Below are 26143 nucleotides of genomic sequence, written 5' to 3'. Positions count from 1 at the left end.
CCCTGAATTTAAGTTTCAGTCCTTGCATTCCCAAACTATACTGATACCAAAGAGCATAAAATGAGATTTGCCCTAAGGCACAGAACCCAGCATATGCATTTAAAAAGCTTTGTGTGCTCACAACTGGCTATTACAATGGTATTTGAAAATAAGCAAAAATGGATGTCATTATGCACATTTGACAACAGTGTGTACAGAGCATGCAGAGAAGAAAAGGTTTTGTGGCTTGTGTGTCTCATTCAGAATGCAAAGCAGTGAATAGGTGAGGCTAAATCAAGATAATTTGGATACTTCAGAGTGTTTGCATGCCATTTGGTAGAATCACTTAAGACTTTTTAATGTAAGTGTTCTTGAAAGGCAAAAGGCACTTAAATTACTGATATGTGTATAAATGTAAATTTTTGCTTAACAGAATGTGTGTGCTGTTTGGGTTTTTTTGAACTGTTGTTTAATAAATAATCTTACTAAAGATGTACACTCAGTACATGGAAGGTAAAAGAAGTGCCTAATCTTTATAACTTTTTCAGTATAAAACTTCAACAAGTAAGGTATTACTGCAAAGCAACTACATCAGAATAAAATTATAGGGGTTAGAGTAGCATTAATCCAGGTCTCTGAATAAAGGCCAGCTCAAGTTATTCTTTACACTGCTCAGAGCACTATCTAATCTTTATACCACTGACTTCAGGTATAGCTGGGATGGGTGTGTGTTGGTTGATAGGCTACATAGCATGGTGGCAAGATAAGGGCAGATTTTTGTGCTGTTTGTGCATGGCAAAGTCAGTATATGATCTAGAATTTTAGTGTTGTGACGAGAGAACCATCAGGGACAGAGATAACATTTTTAAAAGAGACCTTTTTCATTAAATAAGGACTACACCTGAGAAAAACTCAAACATACAGGAGATCTCTAGGTTGTTACAGAGTAATTTAGCCAACAGGTTGTTTCTAATCAAGTTACAGCAGAAAAGCTGTCAATCATAAGGCAACTGAAGGAAGGTTCAAGATGTTGAAAGATTAAGGTTTATCACCAAAGTATATTTTCCCAGATTTGAAAGAAACAGAGAGGTCCTTTTTTCACTTGTAACACCACTGTAAAAGTATCTAAGACAATCCATTTACTAGATTATCTTGAAACTTCAGAAACTTGAAAGTGTGTTATATGGGAAGTGTAGTACTGCCTAAGCCCTCAGACTTCAGCCAGCAAAATAAAAGGGAAATTTAATACCCCAATAGTATTAACATTGTATTTACAGCTGCTGCTGCTGCCCACATGAAAAAGCGTTTCCCAGGGGCTGAGATCAAAGGTACTGCCACAGTGTGACATACTGTGGGACTACACTGTAATAATTTTACAGATTTAACAGATTGTTTCCAATGAAAATGTGTGTGATATAAACTGCAGGTGTTCATAAACAGAGAATGAAGGATCAAAACTTCTTTTTTTTTCTTTTTTTTAATACAGGTTAAATTCTAAATTAGCTACTTGCTTCAGCCGTGCAATAGCCTAACGCTTGATCCTAGAAAAGTACCTCCTTTATTTATAAATTTGAAGGAGTACGTATAATCCAAATATCCTAGAATTTTGGTGGGATGATGAGTCCTCTGTTACTGCTGGCCTACTTTTTCATATTAAACCAATAGGTTGCTAGCAGTTTGTTTTCTGTGTTTGGTATGGGTTTTTTTTTAAATTCGTTTTTGTAATGCTGTTAGATACCTTATATGTCAGGAAGTTTATATGCAAGTGGAAGGTTCTTTATTATAATTGAGGCAAAACCCCCACAGTTATTGTACTTTGCAGAATTTCTTAGCTGGAGGAAACTATTCTGTCCCTCTTTCTTTTATTTTGCCACCCTGATTTAAGTGAAGGAAGCATCATATGCAAAAGGACTTAGAAATGGCATCAGTCTACTTGCCAGATGCTGTGGGTACATCATAAGAATGGTGCGCAGGCATTTAGCCTCCTGACTCTATTAATGTTAATGGGAGTCAGGCAGTTCAACCTCCATATACCATGCTCCAAACATATCCATTGAAGTCTGGCAAACAAGCCCTGAGGCTTCCTTGTAAAAGGCTTTGAAACTGCTGGTCTTCTCCTGTAAGATTTGTGATGAAAAGCAAGCCAGAAAGCTGCCCACTATACAGAGATTTCCACGCAAAAGCTGTGCCTGAATATAGATAGGTCTGATATTTTGGCATACTACTAGAACCAAAGCACTGTGAGGGGGAAAAAGGTGATAGGAGGAGTCGCTGCTTCTGACTGGCTTTGTAGATGCATCTTCAGGCAGGCGTTTCTTTACACATTATATCAAAAGGTGCTGAAAAACACCTGAACCAGGCACTACAGTTCACATCCCCAGCCCTGACAAAGCACTGGTGATTTATTGTGTTGTTCTGGTCTGGTGCAAAGTGACTGTACTGTCATTTATCTGTCTTCTGGGAGCGTGGAAGGATATTCATGTATTACAGAAGGCTGACCATAAAAACCTCCCTGTCAGCTCCTCTCTCAGTAGGAGAATGACTGCATCCCTGCTGCCTCCAGTTCTGTGAGGAGCAGGAACTGGGGGAGCTGCCCTTACAGCAGCTGATCAGCTGGTTACCTGTGCGAGGAGGAGACTCAGCCACATCTGGGAACAGTGCCCAGGGGCTCATTCTTCGTGCCTTCTCCCATGTGTGGTCTTATCTACAATAAAGTCTGAAGGTAATATTTATTCCCACATAGATATTGCAACAGGACCACAGATGGTGCAAAAAAGGTTTCTGGAATGCAAATAAAAAGGGTCAGGAAGGCAGCCTCCATTGCTTTCTTACTTGCATCACTGTAAGTTTGAAATAATATCACTCCCATCATCAGAGCTACTTGCTATGAAGCTCCTGGGAGAAAAGAGTCAAGTTCTTTCCTGCTTTCAAAGACACCTTAAATTCCTTGACTCTTCAAATGGATAAGTGAAGATAGATGGTTCCAGGTTAGGCCACTTTGCAGTTACTCTCATGCATGCTCAGAATCACCAAGTTTTTAACAGTGACCTGTTTGTTGACTTCCTGTATTCCTGCAGCTGTGTGGTCCCCTGCAGACTGGGCTGCCTTCCACAAGCCGTAAAACAACTTGAGGACTGCCCTAATTTAGGCTTTGTTTAAAATTCGCCTTCACTGCAGTCATTGGCCAGAAGTACAGCAGTGCAGGGTGGCAAAAGCAGCCATATCGCAACTAAGAATCTGCCCCCAAATTGCTTGATTTTAATCAGTTGCAGTGCAAGATATGTCAGGTAACAGATTTCCTGTGAGGAAAACTTGTTCAAATTTTTTGTGGTGGCACAGAAGGATATTTCACTGTTTACTTCTTTGTCCTCATTAATACAGAGTGTCTCACAGAGAAAATATGTGGCTGGCTAAGGGAAACTGAACTTCATGCTTTAGCCTATAATGTGATCCCTGCAGAGAGAGAGGTTTCTCCTCGCCTGCTGCCTGTGCCATTGCACAAGCAACAGTGTTGTGCACAAGCAGTGTTGTGTGTGTGCTGAGTCAGGAGCCAGCAAGAGTGAGTTTAACTGGTCCTTTCACATCACTCACTGACCACAACAGGGAGCTGGAGGATAGATGAGAGCAAACGTGTAAAGGTCTACATGGCACACTGTGCCACCATAGCAGGCCACGTTTCTACCTCTGCTACCCGAACCTGCAGGATTTATTTGTCTGTCTGTCACCCAAAACAATCTTTATTTGCTTCACCAGCAATTTTACTCTCTGGAGAAGTACCAGCCACTGCCACTCACTGTCTCTGGGAGTAAGATATTTCCATTCTTTTACATGTAAATAGTCATTCTATTTTTAATTTTTTAATTTTTTCTTGAATCAACACATAAATTGTAGTTTATAGTTTTCTGCTGCTTCAGGCTTTTTTCTGGCTCCTACAAGAAATGTGGTGAGCTAGTATTTCAATGAATAGTATTTTTAATTCTTTAGGAAACCAGTTAAGCATTTTCAGAGACCTCTAAGCTTTACATGTGGCTTTCAAGGATGGTGCATAACTTTCTGCGTATGTTTTAGAAGTGTAAGCTTTCCCTTCCAGGATAAATAAAATGCAATTCAAAAAAAAACAACCCAGACAAACACTTTACCAGCAAGAGCAACCACAATGAAACTTTTTACCTGACTTCCTAAAGTTTGGATTATTGAAATTAAAATGGAACATCACACAAACTTGAAAACGAAAAATTGCACAGCTAAGAATATACTTGATTTGTTTATGCTGTTTTACTGTGATTATTCATCCAAAAGGTAGTAGTATGATTTTAAGATTGCTTTTGAAATAAGTTTGCATTCTTTTTGCTAAGGGCACTGGTTGGCAAAATGTACAGACTCAAAATAATACTAATATCTTGTTCTTGCAGCGGAGAATGCAATAAAAAGCCACCTGTGGTCATATGTTGTCTGTTGATTGACTTCCTATTCAGAGATGGCACATGTTACAGTCTGACCACAAATAGTAAGATTAATTTTTAATTCAGTGGCTCACAGAGGTGTATCATGACAATAGAGATTTTTTAAATAATGTTTTCCTCAAAATATAGCACTCCCTAAGCTGTGGATCACATTCTGACCTCAGCACTGTTTCTTGATAAAGCTTGACACTGCCATCGCTGTGCCTTACAGGCTTCTCACATCTTCTATTTGGTTCTGCAAGATTTTGTATTGTTTTCAGAAGTCTTTTTTGATTTGCTTACTGGCATATTGAAAATGTGAAGGAATTTCCAATGGATCAGTGACCCCAGATTGTTTTCCATCATCATTGAAAATAGGTACTCTGCTGGATGGGCTTATTCCACTTGATTATAGGGGAAGGGTTTCAGAAATGCATAACTCTCTTCTGCGTGTGGTTTTCTGTGTCCACTTTGGCTTACTGAGTAAGAGTTGAGAAAAGGTCAATATCCTATAATCAAAATGAAATCCTCCTGCTTACTTGTGCTAAGCAAAACTTCATTGCTAATGAAATTTAAAAAAAAATGACTGAAAACCCAAAGTAAAAGTTAAAAGATTCTGATGTTCTTAAAATCATAGCAATGATTGTAAGAAAAAAATCCAAAACTATGTGCTTGTTCTTTCTGGCAATAACAGTAACAATGTGAAATACAGTTACAGTACACAATATCACTTCTGGGTTTTAATTTAGTTTATTGCATCAGTTCTTTTTGAGTTATTACAACTGATGTTTATACAAACTGATTTTTTTTTCTTGAAAATCAGCTTTATTGTTTTGTTTTACTGTTTTATCCTGATAAAGCAGAAATATTCCTGTATTGGGTGTTTCACTTTGCAAAATTGTATGACCTCACAGATTTCATAAGAATAACAAAGCAGGTTAATTTACCAAAGTTGGAAGATGCAGAATAATGTAATTTTAACTATATTTCAGCAACTATATATTTCAAACAGAAAATTGGACCATCAATGCCAGAAATTTGTCACAAAAATATGCATCTTCTGCACTTCTCAGCACCTTTGAAACTAATAGTTATTAATTCCACCACTTCTAAGCTGAAACCCCACCTATTTGCATTACAATTTCATGAAAATTTGGCAGGTTGTCATTGGGATTTTCTAATATGTAAATGGCTCAAGATTGCATTAAACTCTTAAAGCAGGCATACCTAGTAGCCATACACTAAGACATGAGGAACATGTAAGTGAACTGCAAATGGAGAAGAAATATAGTAATACTGTTTGCTAAGACAGTTTACAAAATGTAAAGTAACAGCATTATATGAAATATTTGTCTTCCTGTCAATAATTTATTTGTGAAACAGAAATCTCCATTCTCCGATTCCTATTTTAAGACTTGCTTGGTACGTATTTTCAGGATTTCCAAGATATAAGTGTAGCTAGTATGTAAATCACGTCATTGTCTGTAGTAAAAAAACCATCATGGATAAATCTTACCACATGTCTGATAGGTAAGAAAGCTTGTATATCTATTTTACTATTTTATGCAGTTTATATTTCTCCTTAGCCATACTAATTGGAAAACAAATTAAGTTACACCAAGTTTTCTAATTGTGGCCCACTCCAGAGGAGACCTTAGAAGGATTTAAGATGTTCAAAGTATCTATCAAAAAAGTAAAAAATCCTCTTTCTGTGGCACCTAAAAGTGAATTTGCAACACCTGTGTGCTCTCCCCAGGTGTTTCTTTGCACCCTGCAGGTCCGCTTCCATGCTGGGCTGGGCTGTCCTTGCCTGAGGAATGCAAGCAGCTGGCCTCCTCAGCTCCTCTGGTATCTGGGCATTGGCCACACAGCTCCTGGTAGTCCTGCTGACCTGTTGCACGCACAAAGGGAGTGCTTGCAGGCACTGACAGAATCTCAAAAGGGCTAAGTTTCCTATTAAATGATTCATATCACTGCAGGGGGAATGTGCGTGTCATTTTTTGTTGTTTGGGTTTTTTTTTTAATAACAAAGGTGGTGCCAGAACCGGTGCCCACCTGATATACTAATAACTAATATAATAATCTAGAAAGAAAAGGCATTGATACACACTCCCTATGCTATCCTCTCCCCCACTTCTTTGCGGGAGTGTATTTTTTGGAGGCCTGCTCTTTTCAAGGCAGCCAGGCAGAGACAGGTGGGAGTTCTGGAGTAGTTATTCAGTAGTTGGGTGCAATTACATTTTGCTGCTGCCCTTCAGCTGATAACAATTGCAAACACCTGTTGTGCTTTCTGCTTATGCAATTTCTCCAAGCTGGGCCCTCAGTGTTGTATGTGTTTTGCACAAATGCAGAGGTCTTCCAGCATTGCAGAGTTAAGAACTCTGCATTTCTCTTCTCCTTTGGATTCCTGGGGCAATAAGGTGTTCTTGTTTTAAAGAAGCAAGTTGCCGAACTGCGATCTTCACTGTCACAAAGGGTAAGAGTATGCTTTAAAGTAGGAAAATCTGCAGTGTGTAGAAGGCTAGGGGAAAAACATGGTAGACTACCAATGTTTTAAAGTATTTGTGTAGCCTCTGAGAAAATTAAGAGATGATTTAATGTTTTTGTAGTTTTTATGTCTAATGGTGGCTGAGGGACAAAGAATTCTATTGCTACACCTATGGACAGTCCACTTGTAAGCTGTATCAAAAATCAGTAACTGCTTGTGCGCAGCTATGTATCTCTCTGGCTTTTTGTTCTGTCTCTGTGTGTCCCATATCTGAGTGATCTGTGTCTATGGCAATTTTGAAAAGAATGTTCTGTGGCCAAGATCCAGAAAGTTTTGAAATGGCAATTTTGAAACTGCATCAGCCTCCGGTTGCCCTTAAGGAAGAAGCACTGTAAGACACAGAAAGGTACTGTTTCCTGGCACTCCTTTTCCAACCCCTTTATTTGGTTTCATCAAATTTAATAAATCCAATGTCAGTGAATATGATAATCTGGCAAGTACAGCAGATCAGATACTTAATGGGATACTGAGCTGCGTTTAACTTCAGTTCTGTTCCCAAGATACAAACATACAGGTGTTTGTTTTAAAAGAACAAACTAATTGTTCCGGCAAAATGTGACTGTGACTACAATATATGCATCCCATCAGTAGCTTGTATCCCTCATAAGCATCTCAGAAAGAAAGTATTGTTGGAAATTAAAAGGAAAATAAAAATCTAGTTAGAGGTTAGAATATTTGCTCAGGTTTTGGAAAACTAAGGCTGGAGTTCCTTCTCCCACGGAAAGGTTTGAACCATGCTTAACTATCTCCAGTAGGAATGCTTTAAGCTGTAGAGTGGAAAAGTGTTCCGTGATAGAGTGCTTTCAGTTTTGCTTGTGGAATAGTTCCATTAGCCATTTAAATGATGTCGTGTTTGATGTAAAATACATTGTGGTTGGCCAGTTGTGCCTGTTCTGAATAAATGCTCTAACTCTTAGGTTATGTGGTTACATTTGCACTCTCTGGACCCAGTTTTCTAACATTAACGGCTTATGATTGCTTTCTTTCTCGCTCTTATTGACCTGAGAAGTAATTTTTCCACACAAGCAGAGTTACTTCTGTGGAGAAACATGCTAGAGAGCACTGTAAAACGGTAGAGTTTACTTTTCAGGTCCTATCACCTTCAGCAGAGATGGGAATTTAAAGCCATGTTTTGTTCCTTGGCCAGGTGCTCCAGTAATGGTGCTGCTGGGGTAGAGGAGACCCCTCCCTTCTCTCCCAGATAGCTGGGGTTTAGCGTGGGGATTGGCGGGTGGTTTTTCTGAAGAATAGAAATAAGAATGATAAGAAAAAAAGAACACTTTGTAGGCTGAGAAAGCCTGGCAAGGAAGGGGATCACTTCTTTTGCAGATCCTGGCAGGGCTTGGGTCTCTGCTCTTTGTTTAGCTCTGCCAAGGTTTGGGCAGTTATGGGCAAGCCCAGAAGCAAATCGTTCCCTTTGTGCAGAGTCTCAGCCACCTGCTTAACCCCTTCAAGAAATATAGGTACTGCAGAGGGTAGGTGGGAGCCAAATGAGATTTCTGAGAATGAAACTTTCAGACTGATGTGTTCAAGTTGCCTGAATACCTTTATGCTAACTCTAAACTGTCATCATTAGCTGTGGTTTTCTAAAATGAGGCAAATGCACAAAAGCAGATGAGTAAAACACTATTTCTGCAGACATTTACTCCTTTACTTTTGTCAGGGGCCTTTTACAGCTCAATAGGGATTTTTCAAGTTAGTTACTGTTAAAGTATAGGAACAATTGTGGTGGTTTGGAGCCTTTTGAGGCATAGCTATTTCTAAGCTGCTGCTGTTCTACAAGTAAAGTACTTCTATCTCAACAGATTTGATGTGCCATGTTATGTACAGCATTGAGTACTCGGCACGATTTGTCTGACGGTATTTCAGAAGACAGTAATCAATCACCAGTTGAAATTGCAAATGGGTGCTTGTTCAAGTTTAGTCATTTAAATTCCTATGTCATATCAGCCATAATAAACCCCCATGCTTTAAATGTGCAAGGTGTCATTACCTTTTGGACACCATAGCAATATTACAAGGATGCCAAGAAAAACTATTTACAAGCATTACTTTAATACTATATAATGAGAAAAAAACAACTTGGAAAAGTTTGTTTTTCTAAAGAAGAAAATGTGTTGATTCTCTAATATAAAAATCTGGAAAAATATTTAATTTTAAATATCTAAAGGCAGCACTTCAAATCTAAGAATCAAATTACTGAATGTAAACTCATAAGGTATGCTTTTTTTAAAACGGTGGGTAATTAAGATAATACCTGTTTCCAAGTAAATGGAAAGAAAAATGAGGTTTGCTGAATTGGTACTTCTTGCAATCTTTTCATCTGAGCTGTGCGTTAGTGTGACTGTAATTGCCTGGGATGTTATTCCCTTTTAATATGGTAAAACTAGGTGCAAAACTATAGAAATTTTTTTCCTGTTTTTAACATCAGCTGCAAGGTAGGCGCGTACATCTGTACTGTACTAAAAAGAAGCTTGTTCAGTCTGCTTTCTAGGCAAGCATCTTTCCTCTGTTACATAGGTGCTTTTATATTTGCCTTCTATTGTTTTTCCAACCAAAGGAGTTTGGGGAAAAAAAAAATAATAAAAAAAATCTGTTTAACTCCTTGAAACAGCAGGGTGATGAAGTGGGGTATGATTTGCCCTTCACCCCTATGCTCTGGTAAACCATAATGATATGGCTATATATTGTTTGGAGCCAACGTCAACATTACAATAATATGTATGACAGGTTGTCTGCAATCTTATGTGACACTGTTACAATTTTTATTAGGATGGAAAAGAGTAATTTATTGCCTTCTTTTACAGAATCTTGTGTGAGTACAGCATATCCATTCAGTGATGTATGTTATTTACAGCCGAACTTCAGATGCTTTTTCAAGAGTAGAACAACATACAGTTTGAAAACCACCAGAAGTAGTTTCAATTCCTTTTTACTCATTTTACCTTGCTTTAATTAGAAAGTGTCAAAGTGCATAAGAGAGAAAGCACTGTTAATCTTCCAACTTTTAAAATAGTGTTGGGGTCAACTGATACGTCTTATGCTGTCCTCTTCTGAATGCAAGCATTTGGCAGTGCCAAAGGCCTGAGTAACTCAAAATAAGAGACAAACAGTGGATGAACTTGGTTGAAAATACAAATAAGATTTTTTTATTTTGTTTTCTTGTGAGCAAGTCCCAACAAGACCTAAAGTCACCCATAAAGCTCTAGGCCAGCCAGGACATTAGGTGGGAAAAGAACCTGTGCCTTGGCAGGACAGAGGCTAAAAATCCCAAAATAGTCCCCAGCCAAGAGAAGGTGCTTGCAGGACTGGGGCAACCTCGACATTTCTATTACCTTGGTCTCAGGCTTTTCCTATGTCAGCAACTGATGAACACCTTGCTGTTTAACTCCAAAGTTATGCTGGCAGTGGAGACTGCAACATACCTTCAGAAACAATTGGGAGCTTTCCCTCCCCCCTTTCGCCTCCTCCTCCTTTTCTCACACCACCCCTGCTGCTGTGTGTGTTACATCCACATTTTGTAAGAACTAAGATGCCCCTTTTTTGAATGAAACTCTCTGAAGAATCTGTCTGGGCATGGCAACACTATAAAGGTGGAAAAGCGATGTTGAAATATACTTGCAGCGAGTGTGATTAGATTTGAATGAGTTGACTTATTTGTCCCTGGCTTACTTCGCTTATTGTTTAGTATTTCTTCCCTGCTTACAATGTTTCCGTTGTTAATTGGGTGCTTGCTTTTTCATAATAATAAACTGCATGATACTGTCCTTGACAGTTGGCTAGTTTCCATGACTGTGCTTTCCTTGGACTTTTAAATACAGAATTCCTGTTCTTTACCTGTGTGAATGACGGGAAGGAAAAATCCGCTGTGTTTCAGCACAAAGCTGCTAGTGTGGGAAAGTAGGTGGGGAGAGTAGTGCTGGCACATTGGTCTGCTGCTTCTGTGGTCCCCTGTTCCAGGACTGAGTGCGGCGTACAGCATCATCTCCACTATGTGGCTTCAAGTAGCCAAAACTTCATGAAAATATACTGATCAAAACCGTGTGCGAGTGGAAATGGAGGACCACTCTGGCTTTCGCACCGAGTATAATTTTGTAGTATTATGAACTTCAATGCTGGCTATATTTGATAACTGTGGTATTTATAATGAAGGGCTGGGCCAGTGGTTTCCATGCCCTGGACTGTGAGGCTGTGGTTCCTGGCCTTCACAACTATGATAAACAAAGTAGCAGCTATGAATTCACAAGGACCAGGTGTAGCGTGACCATGTGGTTTCCCTGACTTGCTCATATGCCTGCTGGACTGTAGGAGATGCTGAACAATTAGACTAAACAAGGAAAATGTGGTTAATCTGTTGGTAGTTTCAAGAACATGAGACGCAAGGATAAGGACCCTGATGAATTTCAGTCCCACAGAAGTGAAAAGGGAACTTAAGGCACCTTGTTGTTTTTATAGAGCCTAAATGCCACTTATTTTCTTTCCTTGACTTCTCTTTCTTCCTGCCAAGATATGTAGGCCCTATATTAGCAGTCAGGATGGGGAGTACGGGTGATGATTTCCACAAAAACACAATGAGATGTCTTTAGTTTGGCACAAAATACGCTTCTCTCTTTCCCCAGGCAGCTGCAAAGCTAAACATGTATGAAGACTTATCTTCACTTGTGTAAATATTCATTTTGGGAATTTCATTAACATAAGCATATGTTTTAACCTATTTAATTCCAGAGTAGATTTTGTATGTTGAAACAGAATCTCTATTTTGCAACATATACAGCCTTCTAAACTGCCAGATAACTTTTGTGACAATAAATGGAGGTTACTACTTATTTGTTAACAGGTGAGGAAAAAAAAAAAAGGAGGGAGTACTCTTTTTCTGGGAAGTTTTCATTCTGTTGCAATGTGCTCTGAACACACATCTCATACTCTATTTGTTGAGCTTTTTTTTCACACTTCTGGGGAGAAAAACAGGATATGAAGTGTTTGTAGTGGCACTAAAATGGCTTGTATGCATATTAAAAAAAATAATTAAAAAAATCCTGAAATGATAATGGTGTGATTCTTGCACCTAAGTGCTAAGATGACACCAACCCTAGAGACTTTGCCAGGAACTGGACATGGGACTTTTCTGGTGTAGGTGCCTGCCCCGTAGCTGCTCATCAAATTCCTTTTAAAAGCTTTGGAAAGAAAGAGAAAACTTTGGGGTGTGATTCTTCTGACCTGTTTCAGATGTCTTCTTCATGGTAAAATGAATTATTCCATAGAAATATTTCTTCCTATTATCTATAAAAGGAGATTATTTCAAATCTAGACAGGTATACTTAGTGACATAATTGTAGCCACCCAGCATCCTTCACTGCCATTTTAACACTTAAAAAATAAAAAATTATTAAATCCCTGTTGCAGACTAATTCCATGTTAATGCATTACAGTGGTGGTCAAAGCAACACCACCATTATGGTCTCTTAGCTGCAAGTGGAGATCTAAAATGCAGAAAGATTAAGACCAAAACCTTTGGTGATTTTAAGGTGTTTCAGTGTCTGCAGATATCATCAAATACAGCTACAAATACTGAGGGTCTACTGAAAGAAATGGGGGGTTTGTCTACAAAGCTCTGAAAGAAATCATTAGTCAACAAAACACTTCAACACCTTCTTGAAACCCTTAAGAATTAATAGGATTTCACTTAAATGTATCTTGTTTTTTTGTCTCTTCTTTTTGGAAGTTTATTCAAGAACTTGCTTGAAATCCTAATTTTTTTGCAGACGACATCTTTGTTGCAACTTCTTCATGAACATTATGATTTGAATTTCATCTGTGCTTTAGCTACTTTTCTTGACATGTCCTGTATCTTAGCTGAGTTGTGAACCTCCAGCCAGCTTCCTAAACCTGGTGCTGGTATTTTGGGATCATTCCTACCCTGCCCCAAAACTGCAGTGTGCTGTTACAGCCATGCTGTACCAAAATAAATGTCAGTCAGTCTCTGCCTTCCTAGAGGAGGTCTCATTGCTAATTCCCAAACCTGGTGGGTGATACAGATTAAAGCCTCACTGTAGTTTATAGTTTCCTGATCACCTCAGGGAAGTTTCAGTAGGACCTGTTCCAGAGGCTTTTAAGATTTGTGCCATGTACGCTACCTCTTTACAGAGGAATCCAGATATATTTCAGGCTTTGCAGCAACACGTGATTAATTCCAATACTACAAGTCGGATGTGGGCAAACACTGTCACAGCTTGTATGGATCTGCAGCATTTGGCAATACATTATGCTTTGTAAAATAAATGCCCATTGCAAGCATGTCCACTTAAGCAGTATCCAAAGAACAGCATTTCTGACTAATTGCTATTTGGTGCATAATGCAGGTGCACAAGGAGCATATACTATTTTTCTATAAGGACTCAGTTAACTGGAGCTGTAAGTTTCTTCATTGTATGGCTCACGTTATTTTTTTTTTTCCAACTGATGGAGTTGGGTGTTACATATAAGATTGGCATCAGCCTGATGCTTTGCATTAATTATTTACCCTGCATTGTTGCTATGTTGGAGTTTAGAAGGCTTTACAGACATCACAGTGGATTGTCCACTATAGGGATGAGAATTGTGCAGTTATGATCACTAGGGAAGCTTTTAGTTTATACCCGTGATGCCCTCCTGGACCTACTTCCTTTAATTTATACCCAAAGGTGCCCTCCTGGACCTGCTTCTTGTGAACAGGGAAGAACTTGTGGGGGAAGTAAAGGTTGGCAGCCATCTAAGGCACAGTGATTGAGTTTTTGATTCTTGGGGAAACAAGGAGAGGGGTTAGTAAAACTGCCACCTTAGACTTCTGGAGGGCAAACTTTGACCTGTTCAGAAGACTGCTGGACAAAATCCCTTGGGAGGCTGCCCAGGAGGGCTGGACATACTTCAAGAGAGAAGTCCTAAAGGCACAGGAGCAGGCTGTCCCTGTGTGCCGAAAAACAAGTAGGCGGGGAAGGAGACCGGCCTAGCTAAATAGGGACCTTTGGCTGGACCTCAAGAACAAAAGGAGGGTCTATGACCTTTGGAAGAGGGGGCAGGTCTCTCACGAAGACTATAAAGATGTAGTGAAGCTATGCAGGGAGAAAATTAGGAGAGCCAAAGCGCAGCTAGAGCTCAATCTAGCTACAGCTGTTAAGGATAACAAAAAATGTTTCTATAAATCCATTAACAACAAAAGGAGCATTAGGGAAAATCTCCTTCCCTTATTGGATGCAGAGGGAAACATAGTCACAAAGGATGAGGAAAAGGCTGAGGTGCTCAATGCCTACTTTGCCTCAGTCTTTAGCAGTGGAACGAGCTGTTCCCTGGGCACCCAGCCTCATGAGCTAGGAGACAGGGAGGGGAAGCTGAACGAGGTCATCACAATTAAAGAGGAAGTGATCAGTGACCTGCTGCACTGCTTGGATGCGCACAAGTCTATGGGACCGGATGGGTTACATCCAAGAGTGCTGAAAGAGTTGGCAGATGTGCTCGCCTGATCTTCTCCTATGACAAGATGACCTGATTATTGGATGAGGGAAAGGCTGTGGATATTATCTACCTAGACTTTCAAAAAGCATTTGACACTGTTCCCCATAGAATTCTCATGGAAAAACTGGCTGCTCGTGGCCTGGATGAGCATATGTTCTGCTGGATCAAGCACTGGCTGGATGGGCAGTCCCAAAGAGGGGTGGCCAATGGAGTTAAATCCAGCTGGCGGCTGGTCACAAGTGGTGTCCCTCAGGGCTCGATGTTGGGACCATTTCTGTTTAACGTCTTTATTGATGATCTTAATAAGGACATAGAGTGTATCATCAGCAAGTTCACAGATGACACCAAGTTAAGCGGGAGTGTTGATCTGCATGAGAATAGGGAGGCTCTAAAGAGAGACTTGGATCAATGGGCCAATGCTAATGGAATGTGCTTCAACAAGGCTAAGTGTTGGGTCCTGCACTTGGGCCACAACAACGCCATGCATCGCTACAGGCTTGGGGAATTGTGGCTGGAGAGTTGCCTGGCAGAAAAGGACCTGGGGGTTCTAATTGACAAGTGGCTGAACATGAGCCAGCAGTGTGCCCAGGTGGCCAAGAAAGCCAATGCCATCCTGGCTTGTATTAGAAATAGTGTGACCAGCAGAAGGAGGGAGGTGATTGTTCCCCTGTACTCAGCGCTGGTGAGGCCACACCTAGAGTATTGTGTCCAGTTCTGGGCACCTCAATACGAGAGAGATATCGAGGTGCTGGAGCGAGTGCAGAGGAGGGCAACGAAGCTGGTGAAGGGCCTGCAGAATAAATCTTATGAGGAGCGATTGAAGGAGCTGGGACTGTTTCGTTTGAGGAAGAGGAGGCTGAGGGGAGACCTCGTCACTCTCTACAACTACTCGAAAGGACATTGTAGAAAGGTTGGTGCTGGTCTCTTCTCACAGGTCATTAGCGATAGAACAAGAGGGAATGGGTTCAAGCTGCAGCAGGGTAGCTTTAGGCTGGACATTAGGAGAAAATTCTTCACGGAAAGAGTGGTCAGACACTGGAATAGGCTGCCCAGGGAGGTGGTGGAGTCACCATCCCTGAATGTGTTTAAGAGTGGTTTAGATGTGGTGTTGGGGGATATGGTGTAAGGGAGAACTTTGTAGAGTGGGGTTGATGGTTGGACTCGATGATCCCAAGGGTCTTTTCCAACCTAAATGATTCTATGGTTCTATGCCTGTGTTGTTAAGATAATGGCAAGGAGACTCAAGCAATAAGAGTCACGGCCAGAGCATTCCCCAGGTGCTTCTGTTACTAGATCTGCCTGGGTCCTGCAATTGAAGAAATTCCACTTTATTCTAAGCCTGCTCAAGAGGAAGCAGTCCTGTTGCAAAAATACTCTACTTTTTCCTGCCTCAAGAGCTCTAATAATACTGCAAATATAATTCTTTTTGTGTTGCTGTTGAATTTGCACAGGTTGTGCAACATGACGGTTGTCTGTGTCAGGGAAGCACTGACCTTCAGTCAGGGAAATTGAGGAAAACTGGTACTTGATTTCTTTTTTTTTTTTTCTTTTTTTCTTACAGCTGGTATTATAAAACAGATTGAGAAAGGGGATGTGCTGTAAAAAATATAGTGTATCATTCTCATATAATTTAATGATGGAAACTTGTATGCAAGCTTTTATAGCTATTTACCGCTCCTCTGTTTTCTGTTACACCGGAATACTTGTCACTTCATCTGATGCTTCTGAGAGTAGCGGTGTTAATGCTCTGTTGTAATGCCGGCCTGAGTGTCTATGCTGATGACTGATTTAAACCTGTGACTCTGCTTGGTCTATTCCCAAAAGCCTGAGCTGGTTTAGAGGAGCGGGGCACTTTCACAGCTTGTCACCTCAGTGGAGTTGTGCTGGGCCTGTGGTGAGACAGCTCTCTTCTCCCTGGACGCTCAGCTCCTCTGTATTCATAAACACTGCTGTGAGTGGAATCGGGAATTTTATGAGCTCAGAAATAATGGTTTTGATGCAAGTAAGTGGTTTAAAAGAAAAAAAATTATTGTTTTGGGTAGTGGCGATATGTCTTGAACTCAAAACTTCCTTTTTTTCCCCCCATTAAAAAGAAAAGCAGAATCATTCTCATGGAAGAATATAGAACTGGAAATAATCACAAACAAATTGTTGTAACTTTATTGACAAATGACATATATTATAAAAAACAGGATTTCATGCAATTTGATAGGAAACCTAACTTGACATTCTAATACTTCATTATATATCATTATTATACTTACATCCCTGTTGGATTATGTTTTCCTGATTTGTTCAGCCATTGGATAACTACATGAGACTTCATGTTAAGTACCAAAATGTGAAAAAATGTTAAATCATATCTTCCAGCCTGAAAGAGTAATGGAAGAAGCCTGCTGTATTTTTGAGTTCTTTACCTCTGGATTAAATCAATTATTTCAGCACTATAAAGAAAAATCTAGTGTCTCGGACAATAATTACCAAGTAGACACTCTCTAATATCCATAACAAACATCTGGATCATGTTGACTTTTTTTTCACCATGGCAAAAAGGGTGAATGAAATATAATTCCTTTTTTCTGATGTCATGAGGATTCCTTCATTCTCACAGCAGCTGGAGCTCCCAGTCCCCTAAGCATTTTTATATATATATATCTCTTTCTTTAAGTGTTGCAGATGTTATGTGCTTTTAAAAAGAATTGACACAGCTTACTATGAAGCAACTTGTGTCAAATGGAGTAGATAAATGAACTACCCTTTATGTGCAGTTTTCTTTGTTAGTCTTTATTTTGAGCAAAATATAAAACATTGATGTCCTTGTAGGATATATTAGTCTATCAAAATAAAGTCATAATTGCTAATTGCTTATGAATAGATTAAGCTGTTCCATTTTCATCTTCTGCATGTTTGTGGGGTTTTTTTTTGTTTTATAACGTTTTGTTGGCTCTGTATGTATGTTTGATTTTCCTAAGTATTTCTAATGCTCTATTATTTCTAGAATAATATTCTTAATACAATATAATCTTCCATGATAAACCGTAGCAGGCTGGCTCTGGGACAGAAAAAAAGCTATGCCAAATTTTGATCTGAATTTTAGGCCCCTTGTTAGGTTTTAAAAGAAACAACCTGCATTAAAAATAGTTTGACTCTTTTATGTGGTGGATTAGCCTGAGTTTAGCTGCTTTGAAATCTGGTAATCAGATAAAGTTCTGCACAAAGCAACTGCAGCTCTTTGCACTGGTGCTTACGGTATGGACCAGTTTGAGGTCAGTGATCGAGATGAAGGTACATTTCAAAGAATTTCCCTTGGGAATGTACACCAAGCACTGCTGATGGATCAAAAGCGCTGGTCTGTGGCAATGAAAAGGAGCAGAGAAGCACTTACTGTCATGGAAGTACAAGCCATGTTTGCAATAGCACTTGGCGTCTTTCATAAAGTGCATGGCTATCAGGACAGCGGAAAGCGTAACAGCCACTCTTGCTTTTCCCTTCAAAAGCCTGTGTTACGTACTTAATCTTCTGAGCAGAATTATTTAACCAGCTGTAGCACTTCTCTTTCATGTCTGGATGAGGGGGCCTAAGCACTGGTGTAGGTTTTCTGAGAGCAAAACTGGTCCATTTTCTCTGACAGTGGAACTGATTCAGTTATGCTGAAGTGAACGTCTTCATCAACGGGGCTCTCCCTGGCACCGGGCTGTTGTGTGCAGGGAGGGTTGTGGCAGACATGGGCAGAGGGAGAGAGGGGAGCCCTCTAAAACAGCAAAAATAGGGCTTCTGCTGCCGCTCTGGAGCAAGAGGGGAGACTCTCGTACTTTCTTCCTATGTTTTCCCAAAACTGCAGGCATTCCTGTTGGCTGGACTCTATATCCCGGTAGAGGTGAATATGAATAATACCATCACACTTTCTTTGTGATAAAATCATACACATTCCAGCCTAGGATTCATTGAAACTTGCAGACAGGCACACACAAGCAAAAGGCAATAAAGCCGTTTAATTGGAGTTTTTCCTTCTTTACATCAATTTAAGGGAGATGAGCGCTGGCTTACTGTTTCTTGTAGTTCAAAACAAGTATATGAGCCTGCTGGCATAGAGAGAGAGAGAGAGAATGCAGCAAGTCTTGCTCAGTGGAATTGATGCAGACCTGTAAAAGGGATGTCTCGGGTAGCTTTTGTTATTGCAGCTGCTAGTTGTAGAAGGAGAGAGTCTGAATACCCTCTCTCCACTGCCTCTAAGAAATTTTGAGCGAGCATGACAGGCCAGCAGCATTCTTATCCAGAACTCCTGGAACTGTTACGAAAGTATATGAAGAAGTAACTGCTGATTTTTGGTAATTGCATAGGCGAGTTCACGAATTGCACAATATAGAATTGTATTCTGCCTTCCCACTTGTTCCAAGAACAGCTCCTGGATGCTGTATAAAAATGTTGTTGGGTTTTTTTTCCCCTCTAAAAACTAAAGTTAATCATGCTTTGTTGTTAATAAACTTCTAGCGTTCCCAGAAATTCTTTTTTCAGAAGCACTCTGAATTTCTTACCTTCACGGCGTATTCAGTTGTGGTATTGAACTTGTTCTGCCATGACGACTGTGTGTAGTGACTGCAGGCTTCAGTGATTCAGAAATAGTCTGCGGTTATAATGTTTTAAGAAGATAGGTACCAATACAGGATGTGCAGTAACTTTGCTTAACGATAAGTGTAACCAAATAGAGAATGGATTAAATTTAAAGTCACTGGAGTGATTTTTAGGAGAAAATTGCTTTAATATGCCTTAGCAGGCCCAGGATGACAGTCAAAAACCAAGAACTACCTGGAAAGCCTTATATGGGTGAGCAAGAAGGTGATTACAAGTAGCAATTTGTATCTTGGGACTGTTAAAGCTTGTGGTGATCTTGGAGTTTCTGTGACTGTACTGGAAGGGAGAATTCCTGCTGCATGGGATATTTGTGTTGCTTTTGCTCCTGTACTTGTTTTGATGGTTCTTCTTTCCTTATGACTAATGCTGTGTACTAGGATTTACCTCACTGAATTTGCAGACTGACTTCTCGGAAACCACTTGGAAAGATACACCAAGATTGGAGTGAATTCATCTGTAAAATTGCAAAAATCCCTTTTTGTGTCTGAAGACACTGATGAGAGCACTACAAATCAACAATGAGAACGTTAGTGTAGTTATGATGTCTCAGTTAGATCAGTTACAGCTGAAATGTTTTCAGCTAACATACACAGCTGCAGCTGCTGCTGTTGTTGTCATGTTGATCTCCAGAACCAAATGGAGAAAGAGGGGATGGGAATGGCATGAAGAGCAAGATGATGTTATGGGAGTTAATTTTTTTAAGTTAGGCTGATATTGGCACTCTCCTAAGGTGGGAAAAAGTGATGGCAAAAAAGGAGGCAGGAGAGATGGGATGCCAAAAAAAGACAAACGTGGTCTGATGGCTGCTACTCACCAGGCAGATGCACTGCTAGTGCAACAAAATACTTGAGTTGTTTGCAAGCATTTCTTATGGTTTCTCTCTAGTCTTTTCATTAGAGACTGGAAACCCATTCATCTGGAGAGCAGCCAGTAACTTTGCTTTAGCTCATACTCAGGTATGAAAGTGCCAGAGGTACTTGGCAAAGGGGCACAGAACAGAAATGATTTAGGTTTTAAGTGCTGAAATGTTAATAGGGCCCAGGGAAAGTATTCTCTTGAGAACATGCTATTCTGCAAGTATCCAGTTGGTACCTTCCTCACAAACGTCCAATTTTAGTCATCAGTAGATAAAATGTACTGGCTACTAGCCTGATCCATGAAGGTAATATTTGTTAAATGTTTTCTGAAGTTATACTGCCAGATACTTTTAGAATATGGTCAAGCAGGTACTGAGATTGAAATACTACTCAGTACCAGTTTATAGTGCAGGAAAAAAACTCTTATCCAATTTCCTTTAAAACATTAGCTTTAATGCAAAATGTTAAAGACAGGATTAACTAAAATATTCACCTTCTATTTTTTTGCTTGTCTTTGCCCTCTGTGGCATTGGGACAAGTGAGTGAGCGAATGCCAGCAACCCCCTCCCATCCCTTCGCTGCCAGAGATAAGAGTATTCCTAAACAGGCAATGCTTATATGCCTGCCTTTGTTTGCCGAGATATTTTGATGCATGCCACAGGATATGCCCACTCCTACTTTTGTTTCCTGACTTTTTGAATGTAATATGCAAGAACTAGGTAACAGAACAGCAGTGGCTATCGTTCCTTTGGTATTTGAGCTGGTTAATTAAAGAATATGATTTTGCACCTTTTAACTGCTTTCCTTATTTTCTCATGGTTTTGTCTTATAATGGCTCTGGTGCTGGTGGGGCCGATTGGACTGCCTTTGTGTTAGCATTTCAGCTTGAGTTGGGCATGTGCTTTTGAAGCTAATGCTTGGATTGTCCCCATTTTCCTTGGACTGTGTTATGGAGGGGTTTGTAAACACACAAAACAGGTTCCCATCAAATTAAATTAAAGTGAGAAAGTCCATCTAGAAGGGCACGTTAAGTTTGTCCAAACATTAATGAGGAGTCAGTTCCTGGGACCAGTCTTGCACTAAAGAAGATGTGAAGATGTGAGGTAAAATCTTGACACATCTGCTGCATGGTTGCTGGAGTCTCAGTACCAGCCTTTTTGCTCATGTCCTGTTAGCTTGCACTATTTGCAATTAGTGGCCTCAATTAATTGAATTAGCTCATAAAATGCAACAAATAATAATCTGGGTTATGTTTACTGGAAATGGCGCTTTTTTCCATGAGGTTAGTGAGTTAAACCAACTTCCAGAGTTGACAGCAGTGAGTATTACAGCCAGCACAGGGACGTTGTAGAAGCGTATATCTGGTAGTGGGAAAAGAAAGAGGAGCTGTTATGGTGACTTCCCCTTATTTTACCTTACTTCGGGGAAAACTGAAAGTGACTTCTGTTGTGTAGTGGCCCACAGGGTGTCTTGGCTTTTCCTTCCCTGCGTTACCCAGAGATCTCTTAAATGCTTGTTTATCAGTGGCAGCATTTTATTACTTTTTTTTTTTTAAAAAAAACCTAACTTTGACCTATTTCTACTTGCTGCAGATGGTGACTAACATACCAAACAAAAGAGAGTTTGTCCTCTTATTTTACACAATCTTAATTTAAACCTTGCAATCCTTTTGTAATCCAGAGGATTGTACAGAGGTTCAAGGCCTGGACTAGAGATGGAGTCCCAGCGAAGGATTGTGTTTATTCAGGTATATTGGTGAACACAGTTACAGAAAAATGTTACTGATTCTGAGACAGCTACTTACAAGGAATTATATTCCTGATAAATTTTTAAGTGGAAGGGAATATGTCTTCTGTGGCGAAGGTGCTTTTATGCTTCAGTAGGCACCATCAGTGTGTGATAAAGCTTCAGGGAAACTCCTGTGAGTTAAGGCTTCATGGAATGCAATTTGCCAAGATGTGTGGTATCCTAAATTTTATAACTGTTTTAGTAATTTGGATGGTGCAAGGGTTAACTGAGATGCACCAACAGACAGAAAAGAAGAAAAATTGCTGGGACACCTCTGCCTCATTGGGGAAGGGAAAGGGTGGTTGCCTGTTATCCAACTGTCCGTAACATGAGCCATCTATTTTGACAGCTAAGAGCAAATGGTAAGAAAAAATGAGGAAAAAATGAGACATTAGTAATAAATGGTTGTTAGGATGATGCAAATAATTAATGTTCCTTAAGAGCTTTGCTTCAGTCAGTAGCTTTCAGCTTATTGATTTTCAGATTCGCAGCTGTCTTCCAGTGAAAGTGCACCTTTCCATCTGTAGGTCGGCTGACAGTGAGTTTACGGGAGAGTGACATTTCCAGAGTGAATCAGAGTTGTGTTAAGCTTCTCAGTTTCTCCCTAATAATGTCGCTGTGGGACAGCGTCAGGGCAGAGCACACTGGGGGTGGTGGTATTTCTCTGAATACTCTTCAGAGTTGGACAACACATGGCTCAGGAACTACCCAAAGCAGGGGGAGTGCTTTTGTGTTTAATTTTTTCTCTTTCACAGATTTTTACAAATAAGTGTACAAAAAAACCACACCAAAACGAAAAACCACACCAAAACAAAACACCTCCCCAAAAAAACAAAAAAAACCCCAAAACAAACAAACAAAAAACCCACCACAAACCACCCACAAAAAACAACCAAAGCAAAAACCCAAAACAACAAATATACATGTGAGTAGTTAGAGTGTTTGGTGGCATCATGCTTAGCTCCATCACTCTGTGAGAAGAACCCCCTTTTGGTTTGTTTTGACTAGTTGGACCCTGGTAGCTTCATCTGATGTCTCTAACTCATATTTTAAAAAAGGCAGTGAATGGTCTTTTCACCCAGTTTTTCCCAGTAGAGGGGATTTTATGAACTTCCGTGACGTTACCCTTCGATCTTTTCCTTGCCAGGAAAAAAATGAATTTAGTTGTTTCTCGTGTGGAAACAAATTCTGATAATCCTTGTTGCATTCACTTTATCTCTCACTAATTCTATTATTCCCTTTGGATTGTTGTGTCTCCCTTGTATTCCTATTTCAAAATGAAAATGCAGGCTGATTTTATACTGAGCTAATATCTTCATAGGATTATTTACTGTACCCTTAGGATGCTGACTTGCTTTTTTTCCTCTTGCTGCATCTTACAGAATTATACCATGCATTAATTTCACTGCCACTGTAAATCACAAGTGCTACTCTCATCGTTTGCCTGTGGACTCAGACCCTTCCAGTGAGGTGCTCTTACTCTCTAGTACAATAGGAAACTAAGCCAAAGAAACAGAGAAGTAATTTTAGGCAGTATCTGACTTAGCAATATCATGGAGGGGAGTGGTGGGAACCCAAGCTGTCTGAAGGGAAGGGAGCAAGTCCTTTCGACTGTGAACCAGGCCAGTCTAAAAAAAAAACTGCAGCCACCATTTTCTTTTGGATGTCTCTTAGGAGTAACTTGGGGACTGTTGGTGGTCTGTAGGAAGCGGGTTACAAGGCAGTTACAAGGGTGAAATGTTACAACGGACCAAACAATGTTTGTTTTGCTTCTTTCTTTTAGTTCGGAAATGATTCTGACCTCAGTTTTGCTGCCGTGTTTCAAAGTACATGAAAGGAAAAGTTATTTTTATATGGACTGGGGTAACTGGTAGTTTAGAAATCTTCCCCAAGCAAGAGATTGTAACCCTGTGGCACTTCTGCAAACAGCTCTAAAACTGGCGACTTCAAACAAGGCTGCTCTGACTGGTCAGTGACAGGTGATAGAATCAGGTGGCTCTCTGATAGTTAGGACGGATTTGCCATGAGTGCATCATATCTTTTTAAAAGAGCAATAATAATAAATACAATGAACTAAAAGGCACGCTAAGTTCAATGTTAGAATTATAATGATTGGTTTTCTCAAAATAACTGATGGATTGCAGTAAGAAATGTCTTGAGGTACTTCAAAGATTTTCTCATTATAAACTCTTTTTTGTGTGTGAAAGAGAAGCAAAAAGGCCAAGATTGCGAGAATGTTAAGTTTGAGAAGATGATTACCCTGCGAGTTTAATGTAGGAGTATTTCCCCTTAGAGCTGGGAACTTTTCACCAAGCTGAAGCATGTTTGAATAGTAAAATCTGCTGCAACTCCCATATTCAGTAGCTTTTGGATTTTAGAGCAGAAAGCTGTAATGAAATCACAGGAGTATATAAACGTATATCCATTTATTGCTCACAGTTTCTATTAATAGTCAGTTGTCAACAATTCATTGTAGGGAATAGACTAAAGCTATACAGGATAGAAAGAACCTTAGGAGACAATGATTATTCTTTTTCCTTTTTTATTTATTCATATTTTTAGAGACAGAATAACTTCTTTTGGCAGAGTGATTCTGCATGCCCAGTCACGTTATATGGTGCCTGCCTTCTTCCTTCGGAATGATCCAATCAAATAAAAAAATTATATAAATGTCTTCAGTACAAAGTTTGTTCCCCTGAAAGGAAAAATATAAAGTAGCTGTCTTGTGCGGAAGGGGCCTAACTGAAGGCACTTTGAACTGCCTTTGTAAAAAGGATATAAACTGTTGAATTTTTTTTTCCTGTAGATGACCTTATAGGCTGAGAATAACTAATATAGTAAGAACTAGTGCATTGCGTGCTGTAATCTGCATAGACATGGACATGTCTTGTAGTTTCTGTGAGTAAATGCTTTGAATTCAACAAATATAAACAATCTGACTGATATTAAGCAACAGAGTCCTAAGAGGCTGACGAGAAGGAGCAAATGCTGAAAGGGAGAAATATGTTGGCTAGAGAATAGGATACAATGAGCAAGTTATGCATGAGCTTCTCTTAAAAAAGAAACTGATTGTCTGGGAGGGCACTGATGGCTGGTAGCTTCTGAGGAAAAATTGTTTTTTTACATTTAAAATATTTATGTTGGGAAAGCCCTAACTGTTCCAAATGGGAATAGGTAGTTCTGAGATTTGTAGGTGATGTATTGTGTGTTAAAGTGCTTGTTTATTCCTGGTAATTTGTTACGAATAATTTGTATTGGCCCAAAAGTTGATGTAGATTTGTTTACTATTTCTCTGCTTCAGTGTAAATAGTGTTTGCTCACCAAAAGCTGTCGCTGCTGTTAACTAACACTAGAAAAAGCCTTTTAGCAGTGTCAATTTATTGAGTCCTCTGTGTATTTAAAGTGTCAGTAGCTTTCTGTTAGAAATTTTGCTCATTGAAACAATTTGGTGGAGGAACGTAAAACCATCTCTTATGAGGAGTTTAATAATCTGATGGAAGTTCATGGTGTTGAAATACATTTCAGTCTGCAATTCTTTCTGTTATAGGGATGATTGTGGCGATTTAGTACCTGCCTGTATTCTCAATACTTTTTGCAAAGTTTTGTGAAGAAATGGAAGTCTTGGATTCCAGGTGGTCACCTGTATAGGCTCTCCCCTTAGCTCTGTTTTAAGACCAAAATGTGGCGCTATGCTGAGTCTAAATGCTGAAGGGGCAAGTAAGTAAACATTACACTTCCATACTAAGTTGACACCTGAAACAAGTCTTTATATTAAGTTTGCTTTGAGGTTAGTGGAAAGCATTGTAACACTCAGCACACTTGATGTCTTCATTTTTAAACTGGGGATAGCCTGGGAATCATTAAGTGCCAAATGCTTTCATCAAACCCATAAACAAAAGGGGGCTCTATAGTAAATCCATTTACTCTCAGGAGGTTTCAACAAAACACTTTTTCACTTATTCAAAGTGGAAGAATAAATCCGTAGTTCTTTTTAAAGAGACTTACTTCATGGCCTTAGGAGGCAGACACAGTACTGGATTTAAAACAAAAGCTGTAAGTTGTGGTAATGTTTTATAGGTCTGTAATACATCTGCATGTGAGAGCTATTCAGTTGCTGCCCAACGTAGCAACATAGATAGCCTACAGTGGAAAAAGTATGTGCTGTAGGGATGCTGATTTTTGATTAAATAAATAGTGCTGGGTGAATCAGCTTCTCAGCTAAAAGAAAAGCTACGTTCTGATAGCTGTGCTCCTGAGATAGAAAATTTCTTCTACAGTAATGGAAAGTTTAAACAGCCACGCTGGTGTTTTACCTGTATTTAGTCACACTGTACTTCTCCTGAGTTGCCTTTCTCATCACAGATAATCTTTATACATAAACACACTGGTAATTAACCTTGCCTGACTTA

The 26143-nt window shown here is 39.6% G+C and overlaps 1 long non-coding RNA gene across 3 annotated transcripts in view; it reads left to right on the top strand.

Moving 5' to 3' along the window:
- Nucleotides 1-6333: 6333 nt before the first annotated feature.
- The window catches only part of LOC141744244 (uncharacterized), a 50177-nt gene continuing 30367 nt past the window's right edge, over nucleotides 6334-26143 (top strand). For all 3 annotated transcript variants that reach the window (XR_012587374.1, XR_012587373.1, XR_012587372.1), the window contains exon 1: nucleotides 6334-6897. This is a non-coding gene — a long non-coding RNA (uncharacterized LOC141744244). The remainder of the gene's footprint in view (nucleotides 6898-26143) is intronic.

Source organism: Larus michahellis, chromosome 5 (assembly GCF_964199755.1).
Source record: "Larus michahellis chromosome 5, bLarMic1.1, whole genome shotgun sequence".
NCBI lineage: Eukaryota > Metazoa > Chordata > Aves > Charadriiformes > Laridae > Larus > Larus michahellis.
Note: the sequence above shows the minus strand (reverse complement) of the source record. Positions and strands in the feature narration are given on the sequence as shown.